A 17,075-nucleotide genomic window follows, 5' to 3' on the forward strand; every position below is an offset into this window, starting at 1 on the left:
TAATAGGAGCTCAAAAAATCTGTCGAATGAATTTAATAAGCAAATTAATAAAGTAGATATTATTAATATCCCCATCTTAAAGATAAAAAAAAATTGAGGCTCAGAGAGATAAACTGACCTGATGAAAATTAAAAAAGAGGTTTGGAAACAGCAGAGCTGACGACCGAGCCCAGGTTTACTGATGTCAAGGTTAGCGTTCTTAGCAGAGCGTAACTGTCTCTCAGCTTAAAAACCTAAAATAAAACCGGGGTTAATCTCTCCGAAACATAAAGTAAAATTTGTAGAACAAACATCAATGTCTTCACGCTCATCTTTTTGCCATTCAAATCCTTCCCACATAATGGATGCCTGTAAATCTTCTGCCCACAAAAACAACGTGAGAGAGATTTAAAAGGTCCCACTAAACTTAAGGGGAAAAAAAAAACCCAAAACACACAAAAACAGCCTGCCCATTTCATGGAAACTGTGAATGTCTCTCTTATGGAAGTCATAGGCCCCCCCCACCCCCAACCTCCTGTGGCCCTGGGAGCATGGCTGCTTGGACAGGGAGCGGAATAAAGACAGAAGCTGACCTGAGAGAAGAGCCGGTCAGGAGGGAGTGCCAGCATGTGCCATGGGGCACCTGGGGGCTCTTCACCCCACGTCACCTCCCGTACCTGTCTCTCTCCTCCACCCCAGTTTGCCAGGGGACAGGATGCGGCACTGAGCCTCAAGTCGGGAGACATGCGTTCTAGTCCACATCCCAGTAGTCGCTGACTGTGGGACCTCGGACAAGCCCCGGGGCCTCTCTTGACTTTGGATTCCCCACATGTAACATGTAAGAGAGAGGAGTTAGCCAACGTGATGGCAGGTCCCTTTCCTCTCTGACAGTCTGCCATTACAGTATTCCCTCTTTTCTCCCACCCAGCCACAAACAGCGGCACCGGTTTCGGGGACTCCCCACCACTGTCGCCGCCGGAGTCTCTCCAGGCAGCTGCACAGCGACAGCTGCCTCGTCCTGCACTGCTGACCGCTCTGATTTACCTATGCAGATGAGGCTATGAATAAACAAGGTCTGCACAGAGGGAAAAGGCCCTCGTTTTTCACGTTCTCTTCAGCCTTTCCCTTTCTCTGGGCCAAGAGTGGCTGAGGTGGGACTCCTTTTCCAACCCCTCCCCCACTTAGGGACTCAGTCCTGTGTTCCACCTACACAGGTAAGACCAGGTTTGCAGAAGAAGGAAGGACCTTTCATTTTCCGGCAGGCTTTTCCATTTTGGTGTTATTTAGTTCACCGCACACGCACGGGCATACACACACATGGAGACACACGCAAGACTGTGGGCTCTTTGTACTCATTCTAAGACCCAAACGCTGGTCAGCCAGTACCCTAGGCGTTGTGGTCCCCTGGTCCCCGACCCGGTCAGGTTTGCCTTCCTTGCACCACCTCCCGACTGGAACTCCTACAATGACGCCTTCACGCACACAGCCTCCGGAGACTGGTGAGGCTCTGGCCCATTCTTGAAGCCTCTGCTCCTCAGACATGGTCTCCAAAGCATCTTCCCCATCTTTGTTCTTGCTTTCCCCCTCCCTTACTTAGAATTACCTGTTGCCTCCTCTGTAGCCCCAGGGCACGTGTTGTAGGCATTCTTCTACACACTTGACCATGTGCTCTGTCAGGATTATTCTCTGCCGTGTCGTCTTGTACCAAGTAGACTGAGAACTTTTGGGGAGCCAGGATGGTGTCTTGCCCATATCTATAGTCTTCGCTGGGCTGACTCAAGGTAAATACTAAAATGTGGATGAATTCAACAACTCTTGAGGGCCACGAATGTGTTAGGTGTTCTCCTTTCCAACGTTTCCACCGTGGAGAAGACATGCGTGTCCCTGTAAGGGTTAATTGGAAGCCTTATGATTCATCCGGTCCCACCCTGAGATGCTTCTTCCAGCTTCTGTTGACTTCTGTTACCAGGCATAGAGCAAACACTGTTGTTTCCTTCACTCTCATTTTCCTGGTCCCCTGGGTCGCACTCCTATGCTAGAGTCTTCTCTTTCTGATCCACCTTCCGTTGAATGCATTTATTTGCATTTCCCTCAACACGTGCCTCAAAACACCATCATCGGTTTAATCTGGGTTTTATGGCTGACTTTATTTGAAGCTTAGAAGCTAGAGCTCTTCTGTCTCCTGTCTCAACAAGCAGCCATTCACTTACGTTTTTATTAATTCATCAAATAACTAAAAAGCAGCCGAGACGCTGAGGAACGCAAACTTGAAAGCGATCCCTTTCCCTGACTGCAAGGTGATCCCAATCTAGCAGGGGAGATAAGACACGCACAGAGGTCATTACACTACCAGGGAGATGGCCGTAACAGAGGAGCCCAAACCATCAGGTGTGACATACACTCAGGTGTGAGGGGTCACTCCCATGGGAGAGGGGAGAGGGCAAGACCAGGAAAGATGTCACAGGGGAGGTGGCATTGAAGTGGTCCTGAAAGAATGAAGTTGGATTTGCCCTCGCAGGGGGGGTTGAGCGGAAGGAAAAACACACCGGCAGAGCCCTGGCAATGGAAAAGTACAGGAACAAGCAGAGTGAGTAGTTCACTCATCTGCAGCGCTACATGCTCGGGCAGAGCACTGAGGAATATGGCTCAACAGGTAGGTTGGGATCCATGTGGGGGTGGAACAGAGCAGGAGGAGACTGGAGCAGGGAGAACGGTTGAGAGGCATTTGCAACCTTCTGGGTGAGAAGGGAGAGGGTGGTGACAGTGAACACGGAGGGAAGCAATGGGAGTGAGAAATGTTTCAACAGAGATGCTTAAATGCTTCCAAAGCTCCTTGACTAATTCTCCTCAATAACTCATACACCCATTTTCATGGCAGGCGTCATACTACCTTCCCCGCCTCCTCTTTGGAAGCTTATCTTTTTATCACCCAGGCGCATGACTTTCTGCCCAATTACTTGTCTTCAACCCATCAGAGCAGGTCAACCGTGCAGCCCAGTAGTCTCACTGTCACACTTGGCCTAGGTTGTTCCTGTGCATGGCTCCGTCCACTGCATACTCTGAGAATAATCGAGCTGAGTCTCCGGTGGCCTCACGTGGATGCCCCATCAGGCGGTGAGACCCAAACAAGGACTGTTTCACAGGATGGAGGAGGATGTGCAGAGGGGTAACATGCAGCCCTCAGCGCACTTCATCTAGAGTACTCACCTTGGACTTGGCTTCTCCACATCCCTCTCTTACTGGGAGGCCGAGCGTGGGCAGGGAAGGGAGATTAAGCAGAACCAAGAGGGACTCATTTTGGCCCTGGGAACCAACCCCGCCATATATCTATTCCCAGTCCCGGGAGTCGCTGGCAGAGAAAATCAAAACTGGAAATGTAAAGGCACTGCTTTGCCTCTGTGAGCAAAGCAACCTCAGGTCTCTTTCTCTCTCTGAGCCTCAGTTTTGTTGTCAATAAAATAGGAGTTATGACATTCACCCTATCCTCCCCTGGTGAGCTGTTTGTGAAGCTAGAATAAGGTAAGTGACCACTTTGAATATGTAAAACATGATCTCACTGGCTTATTCTCATTCAACTCAGACCCCATTCATTAGGACAGGTAGAGATGGAAGAAAAAAGAGAAATATAGTGCCCACAGAGCATGGCTTCAGAGGTCTCTGTTGTCCACAATAGATGTAAGGTGATTGGCTATATGAAGCACCTAGACCAGTCTCCTCCTTGGACAGGTGAAGAGACCAAAGTGCAAAGGGAAAGACTGAATGGTCTATGGTCTCAAGGTGAATGAGAAGACAAATCCAGGTCCTGCGGATCTCAAGCCAGGCCTCCTTCTACCCCACATCCCTGACTCTCCCAAATGAAGTCAGAAGGGAAACCACTGGCCCAGAGACTGGGTTGGTTTAACTACTGCATTACTAGTGAATAGTGACGTGATTGGAACCAAGGAAAAACTCAGCGTGGACTAGGTCAGATCCCATTTCTTCTACACATTACGTTTAAAATGATCCAGAGCATTCATGTCATCAAGAGAAAGACTCAGTTCCAAATGTGGGATTGCCTGCCACCCTTCTTCCTTTTCCTCAGGCATCGGTGGACTCTGTAGGAGGAGAAAGGATGACTCCCTCTACTAGCTCACAGCTGACAAGTATCAAGGGCTTTGAGGGGCGAATTCTCCAGTAAACATTTTACATGTACCTCACTGTATTTCATCTTCGTCACAACCCTAGGTGGTAAATAATCTCAGTATCCTCATTTTCAGGTCAAATAAAAAACCAAAAACCCTGAGACTCAGATAAGTCAAGTATCTTGAGTCACAAGCTCGTGCCAGGTCCGTGCCTCGGATCTCTCTAAACCACAGGGAGCCTGTTCATGAGAGAACCGTGGCTCCTGCTCCAAATCTTTCTGCATGGCACCTGCTATCCCAACTGTGCAAGGCTCCTTTCACCTGGGATAGTCTATGAAATACACACACACTCTCTCTCTCTCTCTGATATGAGAGGGACTAGAGTGTAAGCCAGAAAGTCTGGGACTGGTGTTCAAAGTTTTTCCTTCCAAGAATTTTCCAGTTCCAGATCAGCCCAGATGTAGATGGCACCCATGTGGGGGGAACCTCAGTTTCCCCTTCTGTAAAATGGAAGTCATGAGTATTGCCTATACGTGACTCATGTGAGGGCGAGGCAAGGGGAAGCAATAGCAGAATGCATTGACATCCTCTAGGGTAGGATGGAAAGGAAATGCAAATCACAGATATTTATAATTGCAGCAAACTGAAACCCAGAAGATATTGTTGCGGGCGGCCAAGCACTCCCGCTGGCAATCCTGAAAACCTGCTACCTTGAGGCTGTGCCCAGATCCCAGCTGGAAGCAGACTTATCTCTTCTCAGCTTCTGCCAGGCTGTTCCTCATACAACAAACACAAAGTTCCCCGCATAATTCTACCTGCAGAGGAGGGAGCACCCCACCCTCTGTCTTCTCCTTTCAAAGAACCAAGCTGAGCCCTACACGCCCAGGTCATGGCAAGCTACTTTTTTGTCATCAGCACCTCACCAGCCAGCTCTGTAAAGGCTAGACCCCCGGAGCTGAGACCGCCATGGCTTGGGAAATACCGTGAAGTCCCACTAGTCTCCTGAGAGATCCCCTGATTTATGGAGCCTCCCCTGTGCTAGGCTTGTGTTAGACCTCTGAAGAGTTCAGGGGAAAGGCAGGAGAGGGAGTGTCTGGCCTCAGAAGGAGAGACAGGGAGTAGGGTCCTCACATCAGCAGAATTTCTGCTTCTACCAAAGGGAGGGAAAGACTTTTCTTCTTTTTAGAATGTAAAATGGACCCCCTTTACACATGTACTCTTTTTGGGGACTCCACATATATATAACTGGGGAGGACCTACAGGTCGCCTCCTCAGGTGTTTCAGAGGGATTCTAAAATACTGCTTCTTAGACTTCAATGTCCATATGAATCTATAGTGGATCTGGCTAAAAGGCAGATTCTGATTTAGGGGTCTGGGGTGGGATCTGAAATTCTGCATTTCTCACAAGCTCTCAGTTGATGCCGATGCTGGTGATTCAGGGACTACATTGGGAATAGCAAAGGATCTAGAGCTCTAAGAATTGGCTTGAAAACCACTGATCTTTAGGATGGAGAGACAATGAGCCTCCCCTCCCCCACTCCAGGAACTATTAAACCAAAGCTGCTGCGTTTGATTCTCCTTCTCTGGATTGAACTCAGCTCCAAACCGAGATCCTGGGATCACCTCCTTCTTACCTCCCTCTGCTTGCCAGTGGCTACTGTCTCTACAAGGCCATCTGGGAGCACTCCTGAGAGGCGTGGCCATGAGGAAGAGTTCCAAGCCATATCCTTCACTCGAACAGAAAAGTGCAAAAGGTTAAGGTACAATCTTCTCCAGCCCACCCACCACCCTAACACACAGAGAGGTCAAGCCAAATGTTCCCACTGGCTCTTGAAAAGGACGGCCTCGTGGCAGCCACCTTCTCCTTGCCCTCTGGTAACCCTAGCAGATGAATGACAGAAGTCATTTCCCTCACATAGTCCTTGTCCCTCAGGCCCAGCCCCCTTGGGACTGAGATGCTCCCACTGAAGTCAAAGGTATTTTTAGCTCCACTCATGTGAGACCATGCTTGGCCAATCCTCCCTGGACATCAGTCTTGTATTCTGCAAATGCCAGCTCTTCTAATCCAGGAGGCACAGAGGCGACACAGAAATCCGAGTGCATTGGAAAATGAAGCACACGGCCTTTTGAGGATTTCATCCATATGCTGCGTGTGATGAACGCAGCAACAGAAACACCTAATTCTCAGAAAATGCTTTAGCATTTATAAAGTACTTCCAGGGGCATTGCCTCCTTTGGTCTTCCCGAGAGGCCTGTGGGAAATATAAGGCAAACATGATTCATATTTTATTTAATGGAAGGACCAAGTGACTTGGCAAAAGGCCAGAGCTAGTGAGTAGTGAACTTGGGGCTTCTGCCTCCAGGTCCGAACTCGGTTCCCTTTACAACACCCCCACACGACTCCAACCTCTCCCAGCTTGGTTTTGTTTTCCGGTTAAATATTATGAGGAGCAGTATCTGCAGACCTTCGTGTCAGAAGCCGGTGGTCATAAATGCTGTTAAGAAATAGAAGACTAGAGGGGCGCCTGGGTGGCGCAGTCGGTTAAGCGTCCGACTTCAGCCAGGTCATGATCTTGCGGTCCGTGAGTTCGAGCCCCGCGTCAGGCTCTGGGCTGATGGCTCAGAGCCTGGAGCCTGTTTCCGATTCTGTGTCTCTCTCTCTCTCTGCCCCTCCCCCATTCATGCTCTGTCTCTCTCTGTCCCAAAAAATAAATAAACGTTGAAAAAAAAAAAGAAATAGAAGACTAGAGACGAGGAAGAATGAGGGGTGTTACGTCAGTCACAGTCCTGGGACAAAGCAGAAAGGACACGCTCAAGGGAGGCTGACCAAAGAGAGACTAACGAAAGCGTAATTTATAGAGGTGTGGGCAGGGTTAGGGAAAATCAAGAGATGGTGATGCGGCCTGGGGCTGACAACATCTGGGAGCCATGACCAGTCCTCCATCTGCAAAGGGTAAAGGAGAGAGGCAGTTACCAGAATCCGGCAACTGTGCGGGAAGCCGCAGGAGAAGGTTGCGATAGGAGCCAGGGTCTTTGACAGCAACAAAGCAGCCACGGCCAACCTACAGCCATCAGAAGTGGGTGGGGGGGGGGTATGGGAAGAACATAGCCTCACCTCTCCCTCTTCCCACCGTCCGGACACCTAGTGGGTGAGTCCAACCAGAAGCCAGAGGACATGGGAGCCTACTGATCTCCACCAAGTGAGCCTCCCGGAGAGGTGGGAAGAGAAGGAGGAATAGAGAAGACCAGGCACAGCTGCCACAGCCAGGAAATTGGTTGCAGCGGGGGTGGAGGGAGGGTAGGCATGCCACAGAGTCTGAGGGGCTGGGTTTTGTGGAAGAAGCGGTAGCCAGATCATCCCAGAGTGGAGTTACCCCAGAGCCCGGCTGTCACTCTCTAGGGCCAATCTGGCCATGAGTCTCAGGGGTGCACACACAGACACACACACACGCACACACACACACAACACAACACAGACCGATAGCTCCCAAGAGGCCCCATCAACCCCACAGACAGGGTTGGCCATTCTGCGGCATGGGTTTACATCCCAGTTCCTCCATTTTGCTTTGTGTGACTTAGGCAGTGCATTTAATCTCTCTGGGTCTCTGGGTCTTGTCTGTGAAATGAGCATAATAATAACCCCTGTGCTGTCTGTCTCAGGACCGATCGGCACCTCGCGCACTGGGAAGCCACGGAAGGCAAGGATATAAGAATGTGGTAAGAATGCCACCTAAGGAAGTCATGTCAGAATGCCACGGGTTCCAAATGGCCGGGACCACCTATGCCTCATTGGCTCTCTGTAAAACCCTGCTCCTAATACCTAGACATGAGGAAGGTTGAAGCCAAAGTAGTTCCAGAATCACCTCATCAACCTTCTCTCATATGAAAAGAAGAAGTGAGACAGAGGCCGCACAGTTAGTGGCAGAGAAGAGACCACAAGGTCTCCTCTCACAGTGTCATGGTGTGCCCCCACTGCCCTTGCACATGACAATCAGTGAGGTAAAGGATGAAGAAGTGTTTTGTCAATTGTATCGGTGGTTGTTATCATCGCAATGAGTTCACAGTCTTTCTCTCACAAACCTATCCCAGGGCTGAAAAGTCGCATCATTAACCATGTCTTCAAGGCCACAGTAAAATGTGATTATCTGATCAGGGCGAAGCACACTAATACCCAAGAGCACACCGTCAGGAGTGCTCCTCTGAATAAAGATAAATGTCACCTAGCAGACGACGGGATCCAGAGGGCACAGCTAAGTTGTGATGGACAGTGGGTGGCACAAAAGACCAGAGCTTGATATGCCCCCTATAAAAGAAGGAAAGCTCGGGTGGGGACACAAAACGGAACATAAGAGTCCCAACCCCAACTGGGTAGAGGAAAAGTTAGGTAGAGGATGAAAGCCCAGCCCTGAGCAGCTGACAGGCTCCCCAACCTTCCTGAGAGCAGGTAGAATTGAACCCCACTCTCAAAGCTCTCCTTTAGCAGGCTGACTCCATGGGACAGGCTTCAGCAGATGCTCCCATCTCTGGGTTCTTCAGTGGAGAGTTTGTTTGTTACAAGGGCCTCCCATGCCACACTGCTTTTAATCTAAAAGCCAAAATCTCATCTCCTAGAGAAATTCTCCAGCTTTCAGAACATCTGGGCCAGCTCACAGCCCATGGAGTGGATTCTGTTCTGCCTCCCTCATTTTGCCCGTCGCTTCCACTGCTCCTCTGCTCCACAAGGTTTCATTGTTGTTCTGTACATCCATTTGACAAATACTCATAGAGCACCTACTGTGGGTCAGGCGCAGTGCTTATCACGAGGAATACAGTGAGGGAGCCCTGCCTGCACAAAGCGGACCGTCCAGACTTCACTGAAACAAATGTGGAGGCAACGACTGCCTCAGTCCAGAGCCCAGAACTGAGCAAATCCATTTTCTGCTCCTGGAAGGACCATCTTCAGCACAAATATCCTAAATAGAATTGTTCATAGTATATCCAGACAGCCCGACCCTCTCTCTGTAAGGGCATGAGCAGTATAGGTTTGTGTCTCAGAACATAGGACATAGTTGGACTCCCCACAGACAATTCTCAGCTCCATGGGCCAGTATAAGACCTTAGGTAAGTTCCTTGTCTGAGTCTCCTTTTCCTCCTCTGGGTAATGGCAATAATCATATTCATCCCTCATGAAGCCGCTATGAGAATTAGATAGGATAATATGTCTCCAGCTCTGAGAACAGTTCCTGGCATGGCAGGTACTCAATAAATAGTCACCGTTACAGGTGAACGGAGGCCAAGGGGGGCCATGACTCACCTAACTTCTCTCACCTCGTTGGGAGGAGATGTAGGGCTAGAACCACATGCCCCAACACCAAGCCAGTATACTTTCCATTACTTCTACTACCTTCCCGCCAGGGAATCCACAACATGAATTTCGCTCTACCCCATCTGAATGTTTAAACAAACTAGGGAATTTGAGATTGTATTTCCATACAGAGTCTTTCTTATTTGGGCCACTAGAAAGATTATATTTCTTCCACTCAAGTAACCCCATTGCCAACAGCCAATCATCTGTCTCACCCTCCTTGCTAAGGAAACCGAAGCCTCTGACTCCATGGCCAGCAGTCAGGGACAAGTGTTCCCGCCCAGTCACATCTTGCTGAATCACTGCACCCCTGCAGCCCAGACCTTCACGGCCACTTCCCCATCTCACCTCTTTGCTTAGATTGAGCCCTGTTCTCACAATCCCATCGGGTAGGGGTTTGCAAACAGGTGCAATATCTGTGAGTCCCTATGTGAAGATCTGGGGCCCTGCAGTGGGTCAGTGGATCCACCCAATTCACAGTCAGGGCAGTGGCAAGCCAGTGCCAGAACTCAGTGAAATTAACAGACGTAGGGTACTTGTGTCATACCAAAGCATATTTAACAGCCCACTGATAACGCACAGCCAAAGCCCTAACCACTTGCTGATTCCACTGAATCACCAAGTGTTAGAGTTTGGTGCAACTTCAGAAATGATTCGCTCTGATCTCCCTTTCTCTTGTAGGCGTGCCAGAGTCTTAGCTTGGAAATTAGCACAAAGAGTCGCCGAATGTCAGGGTTCAGAGTTTGGGCCCTGTAGCCAAACGACCTAGGCTCAGTTCTGGTTCTAGCCATTACCGTGAGGGCTTGGCCAGCTCACTTCACATCGCTATGCTGCAGTTTTCTCATCAGTGAAATGGAGTAAAGGTACTTACCTTCTAGGACTGCTATGAGAATTGAAGAACTTAATAACTTACAATGTGCTTAGGACAGCATCTGGCACGTCACGAAGCACTATGTGTTTATAATAAATAAACTAAGGGGTGCTTGAGTGGCTCAGTCAGTTAAGCATCTGACTTCGACTCAGGTCAGAGTCTTGTGATTTCGGGGGGTCAAGCCCTGCATCGGGCTCTGCGCTCACAGTGAGGAGCCTGCTTGGGATTCCCTTTCTCTCCCTTTCTCTCTGCCTCTCCCCAACTTGTCTCTCCCTCTCTCGCAAATAAACATTTAAAAACAAACAAACAACACAGACAGGAGTCTGTGTGAGTCTCAGTTATATGCCCACTCTGGGCACTCTCAGTTTGGCTTAAATGGTTTCTAGGGCCCCTTTCTCTCTCTATGGTGGTGACGGCATTCCTATGGGATAGGTGGGGCTGGAAATCCCACCCCATGCTGCCCTCTGAGATGACAAAGAAGCCGTGTAGAAGCACCAAGAAGTGAGGCACCTGGGTGGCTCAGTCGGTTAAGCGACCGACCTCGGCTCAGGTCATGATCTTGCGATTTGTGAGTTCAAGCCCTGTGTCGGGCTCTGTGCTGACAGCTTGGAGACTGATTCCAATTCTGTGTCTCCCTCCCTCTCTGCCCCTCCCCTGCTCACTCTCCATCTCTCAATAATAAATATACATTAAAAAAATTTAAAAAAAAAGGAAGCGCCAAGAAGAACATAGCTGCAGAGGTTCAACTCATCTGCAAAGACTTCTTTGGCTTTGATTTTTGCCTTAGCCACAGCCTTGCAGGAGCTCCTCAGGAACTTGGGCTGGAGAGTGAGCCCACTGGCAGTCTCACGGGGCTCCTGTCAGGCATCATTGCTGGGCACTCTTCACTGCCCACCCTCCCGCCATGTCTCTCTCTGACCCACCTCCTGTTTGGTCTGTTGATGGTGGCTGGGGATACACGGTCCTCCCATTGGTTCTACCCAGGCCTTCTCCTTGGGAGCCTGATTCCATTAAAAGGACTCTGTTTCATTTGGTTCTGCTGCTTTGCGGGGTTTGGGAGAGGGGACAAAAGAGTGATGGAGAAGGGTACGAGTTGGATGTGCATAAAGGTCCCGAATTCAGAGGATGCTCTGCTCACTGTGGATGAGGAAAGAGTGTCAGCCACCACCCTGGGGCCTGACATGCACCTGACTGATAGGAAAGCCCCCCAAACACCTGCGGAACCTCAGTGGAACACAGGCTGTCTTAAGACACCTCATTCTCTGTTTGCTATGCTGTTGATGGTAACAAGAAGGAGATGATGGACAGGCGTTTGGACTCTGATTGCTCCTCTCCTTCTCCTTCTCTTCTCCTAACTCTTGTCCTGCAGTCCAGCCTTCCAGCCCACCACCGACTGGCAGTCTTCCTGTCCTCACTGTTAAGTCGGAACTACCTTCTCACCATGCTATTGTCCCACTGAAATTCTCAATCTCCCCACAGCCTCTAGGGCAAGGTCAAGCTCCTCATGGGTCCTCAAGTCCCCCTCATCTTAACCCCCACAGCTGCCCTGCCTCAACAAAATTATGCCATGCATTGCCACTCCAAGCTGTCGTTCTTTATTCTATATGGGAATACCTCATCTCCATACTTGCATGGAAACCATGGGTTCTAATCATCTACTGGCTGAGTGGCCTTGGGAAAGTTACTTAACCTCTCTGAGCCTCATGTTCTTTATCTGCAAAATGATGCTATCTAAGAGGAAAGGGCTTTTGTGAAGAGAAATAAGGTAGCATATGAGGGTTTAGCACAGTACCTCGAACATAGTAAGAGTTTGGTAGAAGTTGGCTATAATAATAACCATAATAATAAATATGATGTGCATGATTGCTCTATCTCATCACAGACTTCTATGGGCTGCCAACTGAGCATTACTTCTCCTTCATTTGAAGTCTTCCTGAATTTGTGTCTATCCTCGTATTCTACATGGTATCATAGTGGCTTTCCGGCTTACCCTGTCTCTCCGTTTGGAAGCAGGAGCTATGACTGGCCTCTGGATCCTTTGTCTTGTCTCAAAATGGATCCTGGTATTTAGTAGGTGCTCAGTAAAGGTTTCTTTCATTTGGATGTTCCCCTGGACCCTGGAGGGAGGACCAGAGAAAGTCGATGGTGCTCGTAAGTGGTTCATGAATAATGGTCCCTCTTTAGGAATGAGCTCACCATGGGACGCTGCCTGCACAGACACGTGGCACAGCCCGGGCAGCCACAGGGACCAGCTTGTGAACTTTGCCCCCATGCCCCACACCCTACTTCCCAAAGCCTGGACCAGTGCTGTGGCTGGTCACCAGAAAGAACAGGGGAAGTATGTGCAAGAGAGCAAGTGCGTTTATCACTGAGCATCTGCTTGGGAAGTGGGAGAAGTGGAGGGGAGGAGTTCCTAGCTTCTGAGACTTGGAGAAGGAAAACGGGAGCGGGAGGGAAATGAGTTATGCTGTCCCAGGCTCCAAAGGAAGAATAGATCAGGGAAATTGTCCTCCTAGTTATGCAGAGCTCCACAGCATGATGAGGGGGAATTCAGAGGGTTCCCAGCTCTCTGATGCATCTGAACCTCAAGCCTTGGTTGGCAGGCACACGGTTGCCTCTGCCCCAAGCTGACCTTGTTTGAAACTCCCCATGGCCTGAGCTAAAGGCTGATCACAGGACACAATCACCCTGGGCTGTAGGTCAGTTCACTCACTGTAGCTGTCCTTTCTGAATTTCAATTTGGAAGGCTAGGCTGGCCTGTCCCCTGCCCCTCTCAGGAGTCTGAATCCAAAGAGAGTCCCAGGGATCATGCAGTCTCGTCTGAGCCCAGCCCCAAGAGAAAGGCTCACACCACGGGGCAGGGTTGGAGCCAGGGCTTGAACGCAGAGCTCCCGCACCCAGTCCAGTGTACTTTCCACTCCCCCAAGATGCCCCCACTGGCTGGCTCACTCCAAGGACATAACCCATGAAGAAAGAAGGGGGTTGTGAAATACTTCCACTGGAAGCCCAGGGCTGGCTGAAAGCCCAGATGGCTGTGTCTCACCCCTCCTAACCTAGTCTCGATTCTGCAGTTTTCATTTCACTCGTTTGTGTTAACCCTTCTTGTCCATGAGGCCGAGGCCTGCCTTCCAGTGAGCAGCCCCTGAGAACAGCTGGGCTGACTTCTGCTTGCACCTTCCCGGACACCTCCGCCGGTCCAGTGGCAAGACCTTTGCGTTGAGCAATCACCTTGTGCAAACTGACTCTTCCTTGCCCTTCATAATTACTCGGCAACTCTGCAAAACAGTAACTCAACTGTTTATTTGTATTTCCGGATCAAGATTGAAAAGCTAGCTTTGTATTTCTTTCATTCCCTTGAGGAAGTTACTAGGGACCTAAGGGATTTCTGGTCTTTGACTCCTAAGCAGGAGCTCGACACACCTTAATCTTCTACTAGCCCCCAGTCTGTGCCAGGTGACACAGGAGGTGCCAGCAAGGAAACATGATATCCCTCCAGAGGGAGACTTAGCATTCACTCAGTATGGCCCCAAACCACCCATCCCCATGGCCACCAACAACTCACGTTTCCATCGCATCAAGTCAACCTGGGGCATTATCTCCCATGTCTGTTCTGTAGTTTTATAGTTTACAAATAATTTTCACTTCATTGCATGTGATGTCCAGGACCTCTCTTGAAGGATAGGCAGGACAGGTTTTCACATCAGAGAAAGAAGTACTCCTATATATTTATGCATCTATCTGGGACTGATTTGACCAAGTTTACATAGTTAGAAAGCAGAATAGTCAGCCTCTTGACATGGCCCCTGTGACCTTTCTTTTCGTGACACAGTACACGGCCCCTGTGGCCTTTCTTTTCTCAGCTGCTCTCCTTATTACCCATCTTGCATACAACTAAATGGAGCTTTCTAGAACACGAGTTTTCTCACACTACTCTCGCATTCACGAGGCTTCCGAGACTCCTAAATGCCTGCAGAATAAAATTACAGTGATTCAGCTGGTCTTTCAAAGCCCTCCATGTTATGACTCCAAAGTGTCTCCTTAACGTGAATTTCATGGCTTCAACGTGGTGGGTCTTTTTGAAATTTCTACAATGCCCAATGTACTTTAAACCTTTGGGCTTTTATCCTGTTGCTTCTCTAGAACTCCCCATGCTTCAACCCACATTTATCCTTTCATATGCTGCCTCAGTAGGGCTTCCTCCAGCTAGCAGTCTCTCCTGGATCCCCTCAGCCCACAATGAACACTACCTTGTGAAATTCCACAGCCTGTGTCAACCACACTGTTCTCTGGACCTACGGAGCAAATTTGCTTCAGACAGACATCGAAGCTCTACTCTACCATCTGTCTCCCACCTCAGCCCAAGCTGGCTGGGCTTTGCTAGTTAAAGGCCGTCACATGCATGTGTTGGTGGTTATCTACTAAATATCAGGTTCAAGAAGAGTCTGGGGTAGGATTTGCCTTCTCTTGACTAAACAAGAAACACAATAGAAAAAATATTGGATCAAAAGTTAAAGAAACCAACCTTCTATTCCATCACTAAAGTATTAAATGTGCCCTTCTTTGTCAAAGGAGGAGAAGGGAGAGAGGGAGGAGGAGGAAGGTGTGGAGAGAGCTAGCTCAGGTTCAGACCAAAGGGATCTGATTCCCATCTCTGACTCCTCAGGGCCCTATAATGAGCATATATCACTTGGAGTAGAGCCCTTGTACCATTTCACACCGGAGCCTCAGCTGTCTCAACTGGAAAATATGTATGATTGCCCTGGCTCAGTCCATCTCACTGGATAGGAAATGTAATTGTGCTTTGTAAGTATCAGACCTATATGAAGGGTGGTTAATTTCTAAAGCCCAGGCAACCCCCCTCTCCCCAGCCCTGCCCAGTGTCTTTCCTCTGCTAAAATCCATGAGACAATTTGGGTCCATAGTGGAGCGAATGCTCCCCTTTGTACCTATGCTGTTGACTGATGGCCGTCTGATGCTGGAAATGTCCCCATGATCCTTGAGCTATTATTAGGGCTGGTTAAATTGGCAGAGGGAGAACATAAACAGGCAGCAGGGCCATCACCAAACTTCTGGTTTCCCATTTCAGGAACCAGTTTCAAAATACAACCTTTCCTTTAAAAGAGAGTTCGTTTCTGTAGCCCTTCCCAACAGAATGAAAGGAAAGGGAATTGGACTTCTCAAGATTAGGGGATTTATCTTCCCTGAGTTTGCTCAGCCTCAATCCTTAACCCTGGAACGTTTGTTCCAAACTGCTACTTGAGCTTTGAAGTTCAGAAGTTCAGCCAAGTTGGGTGGAATTCTGGGTGCCTTCACTGCTGGCTTGTCTGAGCCTCAATGCCCTGCCTTGGGACAAATGTCCATGACTCCAAATGGTGCAGATTCTCAGGGAACAGCAATGAGGTTAGGGAGGAAGGAGTTTGGGGTTGAAGGTCTCCAGGGTTCTTGTTCCTGAGTCCCTGCTTACCTCTGAGTTACCCATGAGAATCTATACCTCCCACATTTTCATCTGAATACCCTTGGGCTTCAGGCTTCCATGGCCTGGTAGGCTGCAGTGAACCATCCATATAACCTCCCCACCTCCCCCCCCAACCCCAACACCCATTTGCAACCTCGCTTCATTTACCACCCCCACCTCCTCTAAAGCAGCCAAGATATTTTAAAACCCTTGTTTTGATCTCCTTTGCATATCAGTTACACTATTTCTGAGCGTGTTTATTTTTATTTTTTTTTTCCGGTGGTGAGCCCGTTGCTTTGAGCCCTCCACTCGCACGTTTCCACTTCCTCTCACGTTCCTGTGCACTGCTGTGACCTCCGGGCGTGTGGCTCAGGCTAAGCTGGATGGTTCTCATGGGTCTGTAGCCTTTGATGGAGCCAGGGGAGGTAGATTCTCCTACTACAGGTACTCCCTTGCTCCTGACATCTGTAGAGGCAGGATGAAATTTCAGTTATGTTTGCCCTGCCTCATTTCCAAAGGATGTGGTTCTGACTACCAGTCTGATAAGGAGGGAGCCTGGACAGGGCATGAGGGAGAGCAGAGTTTTCATTCCAACTTTGAACGGACCTTGAGAAAATCCTCTGCCTTCTTCAGGTTAACATTTCTAAAGCTCCTTCTGGCTCTAACTTCATAGGATTCTAACCAACATAAGGATCCTGCTCTATCAGCTAACAAAATGCGTTCTTAACTGAAGATCAGCTGAGGGCCAGGTCCAAGATGGACCTGTTGGACATATGGGGATTACTGACATGTCCCACTCTCAGGGAGTGATGATTGACATTTGTAGGATAGAGCATCCCCTCATGATAGGATCTTGTGAAATGCGTGTGATATGACTTGTGAGAAGCCCAAGCTAAACCTTGCCGGTGAGTCATTACATATGCCTAAGCCCACATGCTTCCCAGAATTTGTCATATCACAGCATACTTAGAAAATGGTATTATTTTCACAGCACACTAGCCAAATGAATAAGGCTGTTTTTGCCAGGTGGCAACCAACCCATGAATCCTGGCTGTACTGGGCCTTTCCTGGCCTTCTGAAGTCTGGGGAAACCATATTCGGGCCCAGATTTTGGAAGTTTTCGTTGAAAGCATTAAGACAACTGTTTGTTTAACCAGGAAAACAATGGTGCTCTGGCCGATAGAAGAAAAACACAAAATTATAGAGAAGGCAGAACAGGTAAGGAAGATGAGTTCTGAAACCAGACCGTGGGATTCCGGTAGGGAATCCAACATTTGCTAACTTTGTTCCCTTGCGAAACACTAA

At 49.0% G+C, this 17,075-nt stretch overlaps 1 long non-coding RNA gene across 1 annotated transcript; it reads right to left on the reverse strand.

Annotated features, from left to right (window-relative positions):
- Positions 1-1,550: 1,550 nt before the first annotated feature.
- LOC124527057 (uncharacterized) lies at positions 1,551-13,218 on the reverse strand. Its single transcript, XR_006965794.1, has 3 exons — positions 13,029-13,218; positions 12,306-12,432; positions 1,551-1,863 (listed from the first exon to the last, which is right to left on the reverse strand). It is a non-coding gene; the product is annotated as an uncharacterized LOC124527057 (long non-coding RNA).
- Between the last annotated feature and the right edge of the window lie 3,857 nt (positions 13,219-17,075).

Source organism: Lynx rufus, unplaced genomic scaffold (genome assembly GCF_022079265.1).
Source record: "Lynx rufus isolate CCGP_SWC_20201006 ecotype Redwood Valley unplaced genomic scaffold, mLynRuf1.p SCAF_5, whole genome shotgun sequence".
Lineage (NCBI taxonomy): Eukaryota > Metazoa > Chordata > Mammalia > Carnivora > Felidae > Lynx > Lynx rufus.